Raw genomic sequence first — 20,335 nt, 5'->3', positions numbered from 1 at the left:
TTTTTTCCTTCAGAAGCGGGTCCAAGTGGCTCTTTTTGTCTTAAAGGTTGCAGACCCCTGCCCTAGAAGTAGCCAGCTTACTGCACTCTATATGTTTCTGAACTCACATCAGCTACAGACAACAATCTAAATTCATCTGGAGGGGAGTATATTGACTACCCCTGTCTTAGGCAATCAACTCTTGACCCCTTATTCATGCAACCTCATTAAAGAAATAGTCCATTAACACCAATACTTCTCCCATCGTTCTAAAGAATGCTGCAGAAATCTAGCATATCATTGGTCAAGATACTGAATATGTCAGAATGATACGAAGACTGTTCCATTTACTTTAGGGTTCTCTCTAGCAGCCGTAATAGTGCAAACACGTCATCCCCATCCACCCTGATTTTTATCCTACCTCTTGCTCCTTTGGGGAACCTGTTCTTCCCCCAGCTAAGGTGTTTGCAGGCCAGCTCCTCTCCCAATTTCACACAGCAGCACATAAGACACCAGCCAGTTCTTCCTCAGCAGTTGTTGAAAACAAAGCACGGACAGCAATGCTCCCTGAGCAAATTTTCTCCCGAGAATTGGTGTTGTTCCTGGCCAGCTGCTTCCAGTCCAGCCTGTGCCAAGGAGAAAAGGAATGGAAAAATTAGGGGCAGGAGGTACTTTCACTCCACTTAGGTCTAAGGGAAGCACATTTGACCTGGCCCACCACCCAACACAACTGTGAAGGCACGGCCTAACCTGTCAGGAGATGTTCCTGCCACAGAACATCTATCTGCAAATACAATCTGCTTTTAGGCATGTACTGTGAACAATGAACAGAACTCCTGCAGAGCAAAAATCACCAGCCTTTCTCAAACTGCAGGGAGGAAAGTAAGCAAGCAAATGTGGGGATGCTAAATCTAACACAGGTCCTTTTGGGGCTAGTAGGCACTTTTGCAAGTTGGAGAAAGTACCATGGGTTCTAGTCACAAAATAGCTGTCATGGATTGTGTAACATAACACAAAATGGATACGGCTTAACACAAAATAATGAGCAGACAGACAGAACGAAATGATGTGGTTATGACCCCGCCCCCATCAGCCAACCCATCAATGGGAGGGAAAGACATCAGCATCAGCTACCTCTGCATGCACAGAGAAAAGCTTTTTGCACCTCTGGCAGAGTGGGAACTAATAGCATCACAGAAGGCGTTAAGAGAATAGTTAGGAATCACGGGCTGTGACAACCTGGAGCGATACTTAGTCAAAACCAGGGATGAAAGAAGCTGTCAATTTTGGTTCTCCCACTTTCTCAGTTTTCCAATAGTTCTGCAGCAATTCATTTGAAAAAATCCACCTGGAAATTCATCAGTCTTTTCAAATCACAGAACTAACTATGCAATTGGAACAACGGGCAGTCATCTAGTCCAAGCCCCTGCAATGCAGGAATGTTTTACTCAATGTGGTGTAAGAGGCTCATGCATGAGCTATCCATCATTGGCTTTAGTGAAAACTCCTCCAAATAAACACATTTTTGTATGCAGTTTTGACTAAAGTACACATTGTTGCAAGCCATTTCTCCCCAATACAACACATTTTTCTATGGGGTTTTTTTTTAAAAAAAATGTATTCATTTTTATGCAAACTTTCCCCAACTCTATGCATTTTGGTAAACATTGGTTGGTGAACTGCATTACAAAATTCAGGCAAGTGAAATTTTCAAAAGCTAGCTGTTTTGGTTCTCATGTTTCAGAAAATGGGGGTTTGATGGATCCACCTGCAAATGAGAACAGATTTTAATTTATTTCCTCTCCCTAGTGAAAACTAAAGAGACCTTAGTAAGGATCAAACAAAAAGGTAGGTTGCAGGATATGGATGACACAGCCACAGACTAGGATGGGGGATAATGGGAACACTGCATGTATTTCTTGAATTTCAGTGGGTAAAAGGCAAGCCGTACTTGGTACCTTTACATTTTGTGGGGCGGGGACCCTCACCCACTGCTTTTTTGGGGAGGCTATGGAATAAATTATTTGGATATAACTGGGGTGAGTTAGGTGATGTGGATTTCTTCCTTTTCCCCCATAATGTGAGCAGTGGCTCAAAGGCAAATTGTGTGTCAATATGGCATCTATTAAATGGCAGGCCCACATTTCCTCTCACCTGCTGCAGCCAAGGAATAAATATATATATATATAAAAGATGTTGGATGAGGAAGTTTAAGGATAGGAAAGCAAATTAAGTACTTCTCTGGTTCAGATTACAACCCAGACTGAAGAAGAAATTTGGGGTCTTAAATTCTTGCCAGAAACTGCAATCAAAGATTATAAATGGCTGAGATTCACATTGTGAGGCAGAGAATGCTGAATGTCAGGGACACTGCTAATTCTGCGGCTCACTGGCAACCTTCATGAAAAATAAGAACCCACTCTCTTATAGTTCGACAAAAGCTTCCTTGACTTCTCAGCTGGTGACTGTTCTTATTTACTAATGGAAATAGGCAAGTGAGTATTTACAAGGCTAAACTAATTGCTCAAATAATTTAGAAAATCTTAGCTAAAAAGGTCTCTCCAACAAGTGGGATGAAATTGATGCTTATTCAGAGCTTTCTTAAGAGGCAAGCTAAGAACTGAATATGCAGGGTATTGCTGATCCATTAATTCCCTTGTTCTGCTAACACCATTTTCATGGGACCATAAGAAGCTGGTACAGTGTTCATCACACTGCCTGCAATTTCACTGTAATGTTCCTATAACTGAGTTGTGTTTTGGCAATGTTTATTAGATTACATTAAAGTGAAGGTGCCCTTTGTAAAGAAACCAGGCTCCCAGCTATCTCTCAGTTAAGAAAATAGTCTGAAAACAAAACTTTGTGATCCTGATTTCTTTTCTTTTTTATGAATGCCTGTGTTATACAAGAAAAACCCAACTTTGTCTCTTAAATTTGCATATTAAAGAACTGCTTTCCTTATGTCGAAAAGAGCTGTGACGGCAGTAAAGGAACGTTTGATATGATCATTTGATAAAAGAAAGTAAGGAAAACTAATGAACCCCAAGAGATGCATTTTTGCATAAGGAAAAAAAGTGCCCTTTCTAAGGCAGGACATTCAGAAGAGAGAGGCTCCTTATGTTCTTCTAACAATGATCAGTCAAAATAAATAGTGGATTGCATCACATTTTGTCGTGGGGCAAGTTCCCTTTTATTTTTTGTGTTGGAAAGGTACAAAACATTCAAACAATTGATCACAGGCATGCAAAAAGTTACCCGTGGGAGCTGGTGGGAGAAAAACCAAATCCCCGCCTTGTGTAAGCATTGTAACAATCTGACCTGGTTGCTTCAGTTCAGACCTTGCCAAGTTAACCTGACTGTACAGGGAGAAAGAGATTTGGCTAGCAAATACCAGATGTGGCACACGAACAAATTATGAACGACTTACAGAATTTGGTACAGATCTGCATACATTTGTGTAGATACTGTTGGTAGCTGTGGCTAAAGGAAAGGAATGTGGGCAAAGCACTGCAATACCGTTCCAGAAATTTCACCAAGCACTGGCCAACCCATTCCCAAGAATCTCTGCTGTAGGAAATGGGGCATCTGTGTCCCACCCAATATGTTGCTAGATTGCTTGGCTGCTCGGCCATTGGCTCGGCTGGCTGGAGCTGATGGAGCTTGAACAGCATCTGGAGGGCCCACCAGCACCACAAAGATTGTGGTGGTGGATCAGACAATGGGTCCGTTATTCCATCTCCAACAATGGCCAGCCAGATGCCTTAAGAAGACCAGAAGTGTGCCCTGGTGTAGCAGGGCGGGGCTTGTGTGAGACCCCAGCGACCAGAGGTACACTACCCTTTAATCATAGACGACTTTTAGCTTGTCATAATGCCTGGTAAGTCCTTTGGTAGACCTGTCTTCCATTTGTGTGATAACTTCTTTAAAGTATCCAAACTAACAGCCAATGCCACATCTAGTAGCAATGAATTCTGAAAGTTAAGTATGTTTGTGGCACTTCCTTTTGTTTATTATGAAATGAGTGCTGGCCGGTTTCATTGGGTGGCCCTAATTTCAGTCTATGCTCTCTCTCCATACCATTTATAATCTGATCAACCTTGGTCCTATTCCCTTCCCGGTTACCGGGTAGTCATTCTCCTTTTCTAAAATAAAAGATCCCAAACACTTGACCTGCATATAAATGAAACATCATAGAAGCACAGAATCTTAAGAGTTGCAAGGGGCCCCAAGGGTCATCTAGCAAAAAAAACCTGCAACTTCAGTCCCTTTATTATTTTACAGTGTAGTCCCATTCATGTTTACTCAGAGGTGTATCCCCCACTAGTAAGTGCATTTAAAATTGTAGCCTTCATCTACTAACTTGCCTGGGAGTTAGTGTCATAGAATTACTTACTTCCGAGGAATCATGGAAGATTGCCCCTTTCAGTACCTTCTCCAACTCTGTTATGACCTTGCTGAGGTGGGGTGATCAGAACTGTGCACAACTTTCTAAATATGACTACATCTTGGATTAATATAATTTGTTGCTGGCATTCGTCTGTCTCAAGAGACAATGGAAGAGTGTGCCATCAGGGGTAAAATCAATCTGTTGGAGAGTTACAGCGCCTGCTGTGGCAGTGAGACGAGTATCACTGTGAAACTTGGTTTTTTGGTCAATCCCATTGTTTCTTAAATAGCACAATAATAAGTATATTATGACTATTACCTGCTTAATTGCCAAAGTGGATTCAAAGTGGTTTACAGGTATGAAACCAGTTATAAAGGGACACGGCAAAGGGATGGTATCCGCAATATACAAAATACTACTCCAAAATCCCACAAACTCCCTAGACGCAATCAAAAAGCAAAGGGAGGGTGACATAGGATATGAAATCAACCCCACCCAATGGACCAGAATGTGGTCTAAACCCCCCTTTAAATCCATATCAATGAAAAGAAAAGAACTCACCCTAAAACTCACCTACAGGTGGTACCTAACACCAGGAAAACTAGCACTAATATGCCCAGGAACCTCACCAAAATGCAGGAGAGGGTGCACCTCTACAGGCATATACCTCCACATGTGGTGGGAATGCCCCAAAATCCAATTATTCTGGACAACAACCATACGAGAAATATACAAAACAACCAAGCAAGTACTGTGTTTCTCCGAAAATAAGCCAGAACCCCCGAAAATAAGCCATACCCCCGAAAATAAGCCATACCCCGAAAAGAAGCTATAGTGATAGGCAGTTTAACCTTGTAGGTTAAACTGTACCATACTTTAAAAAAGACATCCTCTGAAAATAAGCTACCGTGGTTTTTTTTTTTGAGGAAAAATAAATATAAGACGGTGCCTTATTTTAGAGAAACACGGTAATAGAAATCACTCCAGAATTGGCCTTACTAAACATCTTCCAAGGCATAATGCCCATTTACACCACAAAGAAACATCATAACCAGACATAACCAGAAACATCATAACCAGACATTGGAGATACCTGTCAGGAGTAAGCATGGACCAATGGTACCGAATAGTATGGGAAACAGCCTTACTAGAAAAACTAATAAGCTGAAACTGACACAGGGACAAATAGAAGAGGATGTCTTCAGCCCGGTATGGCTCCCCTTTATCACACACAGCCCAACAAGACAACGACAAAAATCTACCGACAGCATACAAATCAGTATGGCTAACCTGATCCAAAACACCCACCCACCCCACTCACACATGAAAACAAAGACCACCACAGCTAACCACAAATGAACAACCCCAATCTCTCTCACCACCAAAAGAACACAAGCGAATAAAAGAGAACCTACACAAGCAACGCTGACATCAAACCTTACATATATTAAGTAAAATAGAAACATCGCCACCCCACCCCACCCCCCTCCTACCCCCTATCCCCGTTCCTCCTCTTTCTTCCCAGTGTTTCAACAAATGAAATAGACTTGCAAAAATGATACATGTAAGAATAAGAGAGAGAGACACTGCACATATCTTTGTAAATCAAGAAATCTTTAATATAAATACTTTTAAAAAACCAGTTATAAAGAAATACACATACCTAAGATACACAATAAAAGAATTCTATCAAAACATTAAAATAAATATCTACAATTAAAATGTGTGCTAAAGCAAGTCCATTCAAATAGTATAAGACTTAAAAAAAAGTTTAGGTATAATACTTAAATCTGGAGGTTTAGGTCACGAGAGCTGATATTTCCAGAGTTTTAAGTAGGGCTGAGTAAAAATTATACATTTTCCAAGTTTTCCTCCCCACAGGGGTCCACTCATTCCCTTTCGAGGACACTTTTAAATAGTTCAATCAAATTTCATTCTTTTAAAGCACAATTTTTGATTGAACACTTCTATGCTCAGTCTACTGAAATAATTATTCCGTGCCTTGTTAACACAATGTTTTCCTATTCCCTACATGGTATCAGATTGTGTGTGTGTGTGTGTGTATGAGATCCCTTTTCCAACATGGTATCTAATTAGCCCTTAAGCAAACTGGCATTGAATCCAGATCATGTGTTATGCATGCACCAAAAGTCTGATAACACAAAGAAGGATGGAAACTGCTGTGAAGAAAGTAGTTTTAAATCAATCATCATTATTTGATGTATTTAATGTTTGATTAAATCAAACATCATTATTTGATGTATTTTAATGTTTGTTTGAAGCCGCCCAGAGTGGCAGGGGAAGCCCAGCCAGATGGGCGGGGTATAAATAATAAATTATTATTTATTTTGAGAAACAGTTACCAAACTCCTATGTTTCTTAGCCCCTAAATATGCAAATGTTGACATGATAATTAAAGAGAGGAAAGCCACCAAAACTCATACAGATCTAATTTTATTTAAAAAGTATACCAACATTTTCCCACTTATAGCCAAAGCTTTTTTAAAATAATAATTTAAAAATCCAGGTAGGTCTTGTATATGTACTGCTAACCAAAATTCCTTTCAGCAGGAACAATAAAAAGGAAATGAGTCAACATGGCTCCCTGCAGCAGTATACAACCCTACGATGTCCCTATTTTCATTTTCATTAGAGAAATGTTGGAAGGTACGTCCAGATTTCAAAGCCGTAGCTGATGTCCGGGGGGAATTTCCAAAATGCAGCAAGTCAATTGAAAAATTGCAGGCTCAACAACTTTCAGGGTGTCCTGGCAACCCTATGATCATACATAACCAAAGCCAAGTTACAGACCACTAAGAATGCACAGTGAGACAGCATAGATTTCAGAGAATAGTAAGGAAGCACAAAGCTTATGTGGCCAGCATGCATCACAGCCATCTTGGAAAGGCCTTCAGCAGTGGCCTTCTTAAATGTACAGTACAATCCCTTCTCACATTAACTCTGTAGTGTCAGTGCTGCCACAGCACAGCTCTTTCCCACGCGGTAAATGGAAGATCAAACTGAAAAACACTTTACCCCATTATCCGGTTCAGGCCTTCTGACACGGCCTTCATAGTGCAGGAAGCAATCAGTTTTCTAGTGACTCCAAAAAGACATGAGGGGCCCTTCGATGAAGCGGAGCTGAAATTAAAACTGATAACGTCCCACTCAGGAAATGAAACAGGAAGCTATCAGAAGACGAGAGTAGCAATGCAGAGGCAAAATGATAATATATCACTTTCAAGCATCATGTGGAATAATTGTCAGATGTGTAATGAATCATCAGGGCTTCAAAGCAACAGCTGCATGAGCTGGTCCTGGGCTTACTCTTCTCATTACGCAGCTGCGTAAGACCCAAGAGCCCCGAGGTCTCTTAAGGGCAGAGGCACTGCCTTGCTGGGGAGGGATAGCAATTCTAGTCCCAGAGGGCACTGCCTGCTATTGCTGCTCCCATATCAGTTCTTCACCTCCACTGGCATCCAGAAGCAGAGGCAAGTGGTGAGAAGGAAGATATATTTGAGGCACAATAACCGAGGAGGATAAAAGGTGACGGCCACATTCAGAGGCAGAGACTTGTTAGTCCCAAATTCTGGTTCAGAATGGGACCTTGCACTTCCTTCAGTTTGGCTTGAATCAGGATGGCCATATGAACTTTAACAATTTTAATAAAAAAAAAAAAATTTTAAAAAAGAAGGAAAATTCTGATCCTAAACCTCCACCGCCTTCGAGGAAATCTTCGAGAGAAGAAAAGGCTAAGGCTAAGAAGTAAACCCTACAGAAATCTGGTGTGGCGTCTCTAAGAAGGTTGGGTTTGCCTCCTTCCACCAACTCCTGGTGCCAAACGTATTGCTCTGCTTTCCTTTGGACCTCCATACACACTGCCCAGACTTGCAACTTGCGGCGGTCAAAACGGTGCTGGTAAAGCAGCTGTTTGACTTCACCCCCGGAGGCGCACCCCATTGTCTCTCAAGGCTGACGGACGCCAACTACTGCATTTCACCTGATCTTTAAAAATGAACCCTGATGTGGTTTTCTTAAAGGGCAAATTTAGCAGTTGCTGGGCAAAAGCAAGCAGCTTGACAGATAGGCAGTTTCTGAATTAGCATGTCTGAGAAATATCCCCTTCCTCCTCTGACATTTCATTCTAAAGAGAATTTCTGATTATAGTAATAATTTCTGTGGGACTAGAAGATGGTCTGGGATTTTCATAAACCAGTTTTTAATTTTAAGGGGAGATTATGGATGTTCACTTGAGAGTTAGAAACAAAACAAAACACTCTTTCTTGCAGGTTGAAAACATCAGCGCGCAAAGTGGTTGAAGTACTTCCAATCTTAGGAAATGAATAGTATATAGCTGGTTATCATTAAGAACATGTCAAGTCAAATTGTACCGGGTAGTAATAGTATAGCATAATAGGCGAATCCAAAGCCAATAAATTAATAACCCTTCCTCAAAAACATAGGCAATTTTATTAAAAATAAACACTTTTAAAAAAATTATTGACTTAAAAAAAACTGCCCTCCTTATTCTCTGAAAATATTTAAGGTGGCCAACAGATCAGTAATAAAAAGAGTGAAACCAAGCACCATATCCAGAAAAAGAAGAAAACAAACTACCACACAGCAATGCTACCATCGCCACATGAACCCACATCAATGGTAATAGTGCTGGACCCATAAGCATCACAGAGTAGTATCATCTGCCTAAATAACCAGTAAAACTTATTTATTTGTTACGTTTACTAACCACCTTTTTCCTCCAAGGAGCGCAAGGCAGTGTATATATTTCCCCCCTTCCTATGTTACCCTCACAATCCTTGGAGGTAGGTAAGGCTGAGAGACATCAACTGGCCCAAGGTCACCCAACGACCTTCATGGCTGGGTGGGGTCTCCCTGGTCATAGCCACTGTAACGCCACACACCACATTGGCCACACCACACCGGCTCTCGACAGGCGCAGAAGAAAAGAGTACAGTACTTTATTTAAAAAAAGAAAGTGCACTATCAGTGATACTCCAACAGTAATGGTCATTCTTTTAACCGTCTAGTAGTCTCTATCTCATGCACCACAGCAATTGCTTTGTAACCAACACCAACCACCAAATTGATTTTCAAGTCACATGAATATATAATGGTGGCAGTTACCATATGACAGTGTGACTACATATTTCTCCGTTATTTGAGGAACACAGATCCCTTCAAGAATCAAGTCTCATAATTACCACAACAGTGGGTTGCTTGGTTGTTGTTGTTTTTTACAAGTACATACAAGCATATTGCCCATCCTGTTCTGGAATCATCTGGATTCGTTCCCTCTCCTCCACCCCAAGTATTTATTTCACTTTAGCTCACAGGCTCTCAAATCGCTTCCTGATTTAAGCCCTCCTCTGTGCAGGGGTTGAAAGAGTCATAAATCACGATGGATTCGGTGAGGGTTGACAGTGCTCAGAAAATCCAATCAGAAGCAGGCAATATCCTCTGCCTTCTCAACCTGAGAAGGTGTTTTCTTTTTTTTAAAAAAAAGCTACCTTAGCTCTAATAGAAAGACGGCCCATGAAAGCAGCTTATCATTTCTCTGAGACGTCCAGAGCTTCCAGGCTAACCAAGTAATACTTTTCTGTGACAACCCAAGTGTATTGTACTAACAATCAAAAACATACTTTTGCTGCAATCAATTTTCACCAGAAATTTTGGAAATCTTAGTCTTTCGACCACAGGCTGAGGATTTGTTACACTCCATTTTAAGGGAAAAATGGACTTTTGCTTCAGTGATTTGCCATTTATTACTTTATATGCTGCCATATTATCTAGTTTGGCCCGGGGGGGGTGTTGGGGGATATTCTCTCTCTCTCCCTCTCTCCCCCTGTAAGACTGCAGTGCTAGTCACCCAGCTATAGTTAAAGGTCTGTCAGTTTTCCCATTATATGCCTCCATTATCAAGGCTTTATAACTCAACCCTCAAATGTCAATCCAATCTGATAGGTGCCAAAAAAGCATTTGACCTCATGAAGGATTACGTGATGGCGACTGATCCATTAAATTCTTTGTAAGCCGGAAGCCAGGTTCAAGTCCTTCTTAAGGGATTTATTTAAAGGTAAAATATTAATATTTATGAGTACAGTATTCAGTTTTATCGTTAAAGCAGTTTAACGTAACAACAAAAATCATCTGATGCTACAAGGTCTTTTTTTGTTGTGCTAGGTCAAAGGCTGACCACTTCTGAGCTAACACGCATCTCACAGCCAGGCCAAGTGCTAGCATAGCATTTTACACATAGGAGAAGACTTAGGTAATTTACATAGCCAGCTCAATTCAGTTTAGCTACCACCATTTAACTCCACAGAAAGCAGTATCTGAGGCAATTGTTCCACTGGCAACATACCCAAGATAAATTATTTGCTATCTTTTTTTCCCATCAGTGATTATGCAGGAATTTTTACCACAATGGGAATAGCAACTAATATAATTATGCAGATAAATTACCTTTATTTACATAATTTGCTATTAAATTTCCTGACAAATCTGTTGGCTGGGAAGAGGGTGGAGGGATAGAATTTAATGGGGTGTTGTTCCATTATAAATTGTAAGTCCCCTGGGGCAGAGACCTATCATGCCTTGGTGGTAGTTGTTTGTAAACCACCATGCAAATAATTGGGGGGGGGTTAGGGGTGCAATTGTATGCAGGGGCTATGTAAGCATCTAGGAAATATTTGTCTGCAAATATTTTCATCAAAACAGGGGGGAAGCAGATAAGATAGTAAGAATTCTTCAGCCTTGATAAGCGACAAAATAATGATGCTGAATCTAAAACGGCATCTTCAAACTATTTGTAAAGCAGATTATGTAGCTTTTGCCTTTGGTGCTAGCCCCACTGAACAGGCCTATGTAATCGTATATAAAGAGGGCATGCTCTGCCTGAATATGCCAACAGCCAATTTTGATTCTCTCTTAAGATAGTTCGTTGAAGGTCATTACTGTTTACTCCCAATTTTTAACTTTCGCAGCATTGTAATAAGGTCACAGATTCAAAAGAGGAGATGCACTGCTGTACATTATTAATGATCCCTGCAGAGGTAAGTACAATGAAAGAAACGATTTGCTGAAATTCTGTGTATTTTCAAAGATAAAGGAGGTTAAGAGATATACTCAGGCCACTCTCTTACATGAAAGAAAACATCAATTAACTTCCATCTTACCATAAAGGAGTTGTTTCTTGCAGGTTTCGAGTCTCAGCGTTAATCTAAAGAATTTGTGCTGAAAACAAAAATGGCTTGTCAGTGTTTGGGAACCTGTGGCCCATAAGCCTAATTAGCCTCCCCAGGGCCTGCAAGGCCATTTTAAGTTAATCACACCCACCTGTGAAATGATGCCAGGCACAGGACAGTTAAAGGGATCTTTAGTTTCTGATTTAAGCACTGCAGCATAAAACTGAAGATAAGCCCTATTTAAAAGGAAAAAGCAGCAAAAGCCTCTCTTATCTGCACTCTTAGACCAGAGATAGGCACTCTGACAACTCAACAGGAAAAGGTATTATTTCACCTCACCCCACTGTTGGGGGTGGGCAGAAATGCTGCCTTTTATTCTTAAAGAGGCATGGGCTTTCTGCATGGTTCCGATAACACCAAGGTTGCAGGTTTGACCCCCTTATGGGACACCTGCATGTTCCTGTATTGCAGGGGGTTGGACTAGATGATCCTACGGGTCCCTTCCAGCTCTGCAATTCTACAATTCTATAATTCTCTGATCTTAGTTCTGTGATGCTTGTTGCAAAGATCAGAGATAAAACATCCCTCTGGCTCCTCTTTCTTTAGAGCAGGGTTCCCAAACTTCGGTCTCCAGCGGTTTTTGGACTACAATTCTCATCACCCCTGACTACCTAGGGATGCTAGCTAGGGATGATGGGAGTTGTAGTCCAAAAACTGCTGGAGGCCCAAGTTTGGGAAACCCTGCTTTAGAGAATTTTATTGTATGTTTGGTGTGTGTGTCTGTTGTATGAATACAGTATGTAATTCCATGCATGCAGGAAGAGATTGCTGTGTGTCTGGTGGCTGATGCTTGGATAGCTAAGGCTCTGTACACAGCATACATTTAAAGCATATGCGCCCCACCCAAGCCACAGTTTCAAAAATCCTTAACCAAATACAGTCCCTATGATTCTATGGGGAAGTGCTTCAAACGTATAGTGTGTGTAGCAACCTCAGGCAAGATTTGAGCTAGGTACTGTACTTCCTGGCTCCCACACTAACTATTATTGGGACTAAATTGTTGGGAAATAACTGGTGAATACCAATTAATCCTGAATTCCCACATGTGTGGGGAACTACAAAGGGGGGGGGGAAGGGTTGACTGCCTGAACTAAAGAAAAACTGCGTGGGGCTTGACTCAGTCTTTAGCCAAAACAGCCCCCAGTAAAGTGTAAAACACAGGCCTATGCAGTATTTGCAATGCGGGGGAAATATAGGTTGTTAGATTTGTAGATGTCCCAAAATTAAGTGCTTACAATGTGCTCCCCTTGTGTCTGCCCCTCTCTGAGAGAAAGATCACAAACCTCAGTAAATATGAATGCTCTACTTACAGTAATCACAGGTCTCACTCAGGCAGCATTCAGTGCTGCAGCAGAAACAACACAGGCAAAAGCCACTTCAGTACCAAAATACAAAAAAGGACCTTCAAGCTCAGGTCTGGGCTAGGGAGCTCCAGCCTTGTGTGTGTGGTTAGTTACATGGTTCAGACAGATAGGGCCGTCTTAAGCATATCCGGCGCCGTGGTGCAAAGATCCCTCTGGCGCCCCTGGCAACTCCAAAACAAGGGAGGGGGTGGTAGAAAATGTACTCTGCCTCCCACACTGCCCCGATCCCCAGCGCGGTGGCGGCGATCAAGCAGGAAAACGTGCTGGTGGACATGCTCTCTGGTGTGGTGGCTCCCGAGAAGGCAGCCCAGGAAGGCTGCATGCCGTCTTTTGCCAGGAAGCAGGAGGAGGACAACGACCGGGAGCAGGGCCGTCTTTAGCAGATGCAGAGGCTTGGGGGGGAAGCTGCGCACAGCTTCCATCCTATGCCTCTGCGGGGATCGCTCTCCTCCTGTGGAGGCTTGGGAAGGAAGCTGCACACTCGCCAGCCATATAGTTGGCAGGGTGCAGAGAAAGGGGAGGCTGCCCGCAAAACCGCGCAGCTCCCCCACTTGCTAGGGTGCCCCTGAGAGGCCGGCGCCCTGGCACAACGAACCACTAACACCAATGGGAAAGACGGCTCTGCAAACAAGAGGGAAAGAGAGAAGAACGGGAAGCAGGCAATAGGAATCTGGTGGGCAAAACAGCAATGAACAATTCAGAAGACAGGTATACAAGGTAACAACCTGTCATTTGGACACCCAAGATTGTCTCCCCATGTTTAGCTGAACCCCTGATCATCTTACAACTATCCAGAACAAGCTGGGCCATTTCCATTGGGTGTGGGGGCACTTAATTGTGTAGTGAATCTGGTTGTTACAATAAAACACTGCATTTTGCTTTCTAGCATTGCAATTAAATAACCCATCTGCTTATTTGGATCTAACGCGTGGAGTGTTGACATTCGTGTGGACATCTGTTTGAGAATCCTGGTGGGCACAGAGTGGTAGTTCCAGCTGTGTAAAGATGGTAATGGCACAAAGGTTATCCTTTCCCCTTGAGACACAGAGCTGCAGCATAACTAGGACATAAGGCATGACAGATTGCTGGAGAAGGAAATTTAATGTAGCCGAGTTGGAAATTGACATCATTAAGCAGTCTTTCAACATGGCAATCAACATATTTGCTGTTTAAAAGAGAACATTTTCAGCACTGCTTAATGGTGTGGGGTCATTACTCTTTTAATCTCCAAAAATATTCCAGTAAGGCATATATTTATTTCATGTCTGCCAGATGATAAAAGACACATTACATCCATCCCATACATTCAAAGCACTATGATACCCCTCTAAACAGTCCCGACTGAATTATGGGAGTTGTAGGTTGTTAAGGGTGCCGAGAGTTGATCGGAGACACCTATTCTGTTCTGCTCACAGAGTTGCCATTCCCAAAGTGGTTTAACTATAAATTGCTCTTCATAGGGAAGTCTGTAAATTGTAGCTCTGTGACTCTAACTCTGTAGCTCAGACTCCAAATTTTAGAGGATCCTTAGGCAATTCCCCTCCCCTGTGTTGGGATTTCATTCCTCCATCGCTGCTGATGTGTGATTGTTTTCATCACATGTCTGTGTTGACATTCCAGTGTTGGAGTCATGAGAAGGGAAGTTTAGTTTTACTGTTCCGTTATGTTGTGCATTTGCTTTTTCATTTCTCTCTCAGATGAGGAGGAGCCATGATTTCTTTGTTCTGTAACACTTGAACTTGTACATAATAAATTAGCTTAGTATTCACACCTCAAGTCGAGCGTCCTTGAACTCTGCTATGTTTGTGTGTGCCTATATCTTTGGATATATGTCGCAGTAGCGACTCGGGAAAGAAGAGTGATGAACCATCCCGAGGGGTGCTTCGGAGGGAAAGACACAGTTCCCTGGCGTTTTCCTAACACCCTGGTCCCCACTCCTTGAGTCTACCTCCTCACTGCCATGATCACCATTTGATTCTCATTCTCTTCTCAGCATTGCTACCACCAGCATCTCCACTGCCTTTTCCTCAATCACTGTTGACTGGTCCAGACCAAGAGGTGGTTGTGCTGGAATCCTGGAAGTCAAGACACCAGTTTCGGGCATGTACTCTTTGGTGAGAGAACCCCAGCACAGATTTAACACCACAAAACATGCAGCAAAGAAAAGCATGGAAATAAAGGTTGTAAAACCTTTAAATGTGCCCTTCGTCCAAGTCCCAAAATATCCCCAAGCTATCCCATTTCCCTAGCATAGAGACAGACCACACTTTGTCTGAGTCATAAAATGGTCTACTTACAAAACTCTTCAAAGATCAGCAGCCAGGAAAGATGCAGAGACAGTGAAAATGTTGCTTAGCTATAAAATGTAAAAGTTTCTAAACTACTGGTATAGAGAAAAACTCTAGTTTCAGACTCCATTTTCCTTATATTACATAGTTCCCTATCTACTGAAATCCACATCGGGGCGTCTTGCCCATAGGGGGAAGTGGCGCAGGAAACCACGGTGCCAAGTTCTGGAGGGCACCAAGGAAGAGGCGAGGCTGGACGCGGCACCTCCCAGCAACAGCTCACTGCCCTCCGCCATGCTGCACAGCGCCTGGAGCCTCCTCCCCGCTGGCGGAGTACCCTCCAGCTGCTGCCCGCCTCCACCCCCACCGGCAGCGCCTTCCACGCAGCCCTTGCCTGCCTCCAGCATGCCACGCAGTGCCCGGATCCTCCTCCCTGCCGGAGCCGCCCTCAAGCCTGCCCGTTGGGAGTGAAACGGGGGGGGGGGCGCTGGAGGAATTTTTGCACCACAGCGCTGGATACGCTCAAGATGGCCCTGATCCACATGGATCAGAGATAGAAACGCCTTTGTGACCCACTTCCTTTCAAGGTGGGAAGTGATGACATATGCTAAGCCTGGCAGGACAGCTTAGTCTATGGTTTTAACTGCTTCATGCACTAATTGGATTCAAACATGCTAGAGTTATATGAGGCTGGAACCCTACAGGTTGAGCAAGCAAGTAGTTGCAACAGTGAAGAAGAAGCAGAGATCTATAGAACTCTTGCCAATGAGCTCTCTGATAGTGTAGATCCTCAGCAGTTTTCCAAATATGCAGACCCTAAGCATAATAGTAAGAGCACTTAAAATGGGAACCAAAGGTGATAAGCCAATGGCGTATATAGAAAAAATGTTTTTTTACCTGTTTAATCAACTCACTTCTGAAACACAACAAGCCAAAGTACCGTTATATAGCAGGAAAAACCTAAAACAGTAATGCAGTTCCTTCATAATCAGCCAGAGCATGTAGCTGAACTGCTGTCCTTGCCAGAGGACGCAGCAATTAATATTTTCAAGCGCCTGATGAACTACTACATAGCATCAACCTGAGTAGTATAAATGACAGCAGGACACAAAATAGATGGCTATTCAGTGGCCAGAATAACAAGCCTGGGCTGGCTATCAGTGATGAATTAGGATCCTTAAGTTAAAACTTTTACTGTTTGAGGTTGTAGTGCTGCCTCTTAGGCTATGCCTGAACCTTCCATTCCTGTTGCGGGGAGAAAACCAAAAAAGTTACTCTCTATCTAGACACCTAGATATGAACCACCTGGACGGAATGCTGCGTTACAGAGCAAGAGGGCATGCTCACTGTAGGAACACAACCAGCCACTCAAGGGACCTGCTCTTTGAGAGCCTGCAGCAGAATCATGTGACCAAGCTCTAGGATAGTTTGCAGTAACTATTAAAACACAATAAAGCAATAAGGGCCTCTCCAGACTAGTGATTTATTGAAGGTGCATTGTGCAAATGCTCTTGAGCCAGGAAGAGTATATTAGTGGTGGATTTATCCTGCTTTTATTAGCTGTTCTGTGATGCTTCCCCAGCATACCTGCCAAGTTGCTGTCCAAGAAATAAGGGACCGGGCGGAAGTAGCAGACCGGAAGTAGCGCTGCCGCCATTTTGGAACTGGGCGGAGCATGCTCAGAAGTGACTTTTGATGCTGCTTTGCCCAGTTCCAAAATGGCCGCCGCGCCAGAAGTCGCACTGCAGCCATTTTGGAACTGGGCAGAACAGCATCAAGTCGCTTCTGAGCATGCTCCGCCCAGTTCCAAAATGGCTGCCGCGCCAGAATAAACCAGCAAAAAACAAAAAAATCCGTTTTTTCAGCTAAGAACAGCTGGAAAAACAGGGATTTCCCGGAGAATACGGGAGACTTGGCAGCTATGTTCCCCAATGCGGCTGCATCATTGCCGACCTGTAGTGCAATAAAAATGATGCAAGTGTAAATCAGAATGTATACGGCAATCAAAAATTTAGAACGTTTCAGCAGGAAATTACAGTATATGCACTGATTTAAAAATGAAGCCGTGTGACTGCCCCATAACTTTTGCTGGAACCGGCAGTATTGAAATCAGGATTGTGTATGACTGCCCTGAAAGCATCGTGAGCCTGAACGTGCAATTAAAAGGGCATCTGGAGAGCCCCTGAAATACAGCCCACAATCACAGCAAAGACAATCAGGGCAGGGGGACAATACATCAGCCTGGGGAAATGAAACAGCCTTTCTCTGTGCCTAAAGCCCTTAAAGAGGCTAAGACCAGGATACCTTAAGAATTGCCTCCTCCCATATATATGTCTAATTCCATACATAGACCCACAAAAAGGCCCTTTTGGTGGTTGCAACCTAGGTGTGGAACACACTCCGTCTCTTGATTGCCTTTCAGCAATTCAGATTGTCTGTAGGTATATGGTGCTGAAGTGTTTGTGGCTATTAACAATTTGTTTGTTGAACGGTTAGCTCTTTCAAACACCTATTCTGATAGGACAGTGGGATCGGAGTGCCTTTTAATACATAAGTAGATGATCAATTAATTTCAGCACTAAGTGATACAGATCACGGTATTAGGTGCAGACAGCACAAGCTGCTAACCAGATAAGCTTGAGCAAGTCTCTTGAATGGTGCAAACATACCCTTGTTAATATTCCAGGCAAGCAGACCGAAGGCACACAGTAATTCAAAGGCAGTGTTATCCCTCAGGGGAAGAAGCATCATCTCAGAAAACAGAGGCGCTTCAAATACTTTTGTATAATTTCTGGGGTGGGTGGGTAATGCTATCATTTGTCACCCCACTCCACCCTAGCCCCACGTGTGTCAGGTCTGAGGTCCCTCACTTTGCTGTGTGGGTACTAAAAAAAATGATACGGCTGCCTACCCTGAGAACGGGCTTCTTGTGTAATTCTTTGCAGCCACACACCATGGGCATATTTTATTTATTTATTTATTTAGCTGCACACGGAGCCGTTGCCTGGGGTGTGTTGGGGAGATGGAAGATTCCTCTCTCCCTCATTCTCTCCCTTTCTCTGTGACAGCTTTGTTCGCTAAATTAAACAGCCATGCTGAGAGGGGAAGGGGGAAAAGATACGTATTTCAAACAAAATGTTTCCAAGACACTGCACTCAGAGGCCCTATCACTGATAAATGAATGATAGATCTGCCCGTGGAGCGCCTAATGGGAAATATATTCCTAATGCGAAGAACTCCATTTCAGAAACACACTAGCTAGAAGCTAGTCACCTGCCAGGCTGACAAAACAAAACTCAATAGCATGTACTGGATTCCCAGGGAAGCAATTTCCCCATCTTCTTCACTTTTCCCATTTCCTATTTTTTTCCTTTTGTCCCCACTCCACTTCTGTCTAGCTGCACAGGAGGCTCTCCCCAGTGGAGAAGCCAGGACCAGCCAACATCTCCCTGCCAAGGGCACAAGGGATGGGTGGGGTGCCAATACAGCTCCTGCCAAGGATGCCTAGGTACATCTCCGACTATTGGGCAGAATAAGGTGCCCAGTGCAGAGAGGCAGCAGGGTGTTGCTTGCTAGAGCGGCTGACCTGCCCTCAGGTGCAGTGGAGAGTGTTGTCCCTGTTCTTTTTTGAGCGATGGCTTCAGCAGAACAGAGGCAAGGCATGGCTTCAGTGGAGAGCTCTGTCCACAGCTCAGACAGCAGACTCCACAAGAGCAGAGCTCAGGTGTTGATTCAAGGACAGTCACCCTTTTATGGAGACTTAAACAGCACCTTGCTTGATTTTTCCATGTCCAGCCACACTTTTTAGCCTAAGGAGCTGGCAACTCAAGTCTCAGCTTCCACAGATAAGTTTCCTTCAGCACTGCTTATAATGTACAAATACGTACAAAGCTAGTAGTAGTCTTTAATCTTTGTTGGAAGCCGCCCAGAGTGGCTGGGGAAACCCAGCCAGATGGGCGGGGTACAAATAAATTATTATTATTATTATTATTATTATTATTATTATTATTATTAGAGAAAAGGGATTATTAGAGAAAAGGGAGGAAAGAACAGTAATAGGCACGGTTTGTTTGTTTGTTTGAACTTATACATCTTAAATAAACAGACAGATTTACCCCAGGGAAGAAGTTCAGTTCAGTTCACATTTAAAGGCAAATCTACCTAAACCACACTTCATGAAACACTATGTGAACTGAAACATGGGTGTGCTTCGAAATTGGCATTTCTCCCCATTTTGCAATGCCGTGATGTGTACAATGAACACATTAGGTAAAAATTTGCATTAAAAGGCATATATTCATGATAACAGTGTACAAAAACGCACAATGTTAGTGAATAGGGCTTGCAAAATTGTTTCTTTTGCATGCAAAAGGTGTACATTAGGAGAAATTTACCCTAGAATTTTGAGGCTATGTTTTTTTTTTAATAAGGACTTTTTAAGAAGAATAATTAATGAACTGATGTATATTGGAGACTGTAAACAGGAGAAACTGAAAGAAACCAAATGTGACAGATTTGACCACTCGTAGTACTCAGGTCAGCAAAAAAATATCCCAGACTCTGCCACTTTCCTTTACCAGTTCAGACACACTTTAGGCTTTAGCCAGAACACTTTTGTTTCAAGAACTGGCACCTCCAACCAAGATCCCACTCAGTCCCAGATCTTGGCATGGTCTCTTTCACAGCACAGGTGAGGCAAGACCCAACTACTGGGTCCCCAGCTCTTGCCACTGTCCCTGGAGTCAAACATTTATATTTTGAAGGCCTTCCTTGTCAGATGAACAGAATTTTCTTTTAGCAACTTAGTGTGCACATTACATTGGAGCCACCAGATGTACCAGCACTGAATATATCGATATTCTTCCATCTCTTATAGCAAACTAAACCAACTGTAGTAATGAGAGTGTGGGTAAGGCTTCTTGTGCTGTTTAAGGAAAACAAGGAGACTCTTCCACCCTAATTTAAAGAGGCTTTAATGATCAGAAGGTCGGCGGTTCGAATGCCTGTGACGGGGTGAGCTCCCGTTGCTTGGTCCCAGCTCCTGCCAACCTA

The 20,335-nt window shown here is 42.9% G+C and overlaps 1 long non-coding RNA gene across 2 annotated transcripts in view; it reads right to left on the bottom strand.

Moving 5' to 3' along the window:
* Positions 1 to 20,335, bottom strand: part of LOC118090339 (uncharacterized) — a 63,123-nt gene that overhangs the window by 13,298 nt on the left and 29,490 nt on the right. For both annotated transcript variants that reach the window (XR_015951326.1, XR_015951325.1), the window contains exon 3: positions 401 to 605. This is a non-coding gene — a long non-coding RNA (uncharacterized LOC118090339). The remainder of the gene's footprint in view (positions 1 to 400; positions 606 to 20,335) is intronic.

This window comes from Zootoca vivipara, chromosome 8 (genome assembly GCF_965207765.1).
Source record: "Zootoca vivipara chromosome 8, rZooViv2.hap1.1, whole genome shotgun sequence".
NCBI lineage: Eukaryota > Metazoa > Chordata > Lepidosauria > Squamata > Lacertidae > Zootoca > Zootoca vivipara.
This window is presented reverse-complemented; position numbering and strand designations above follow the sequence as displayed.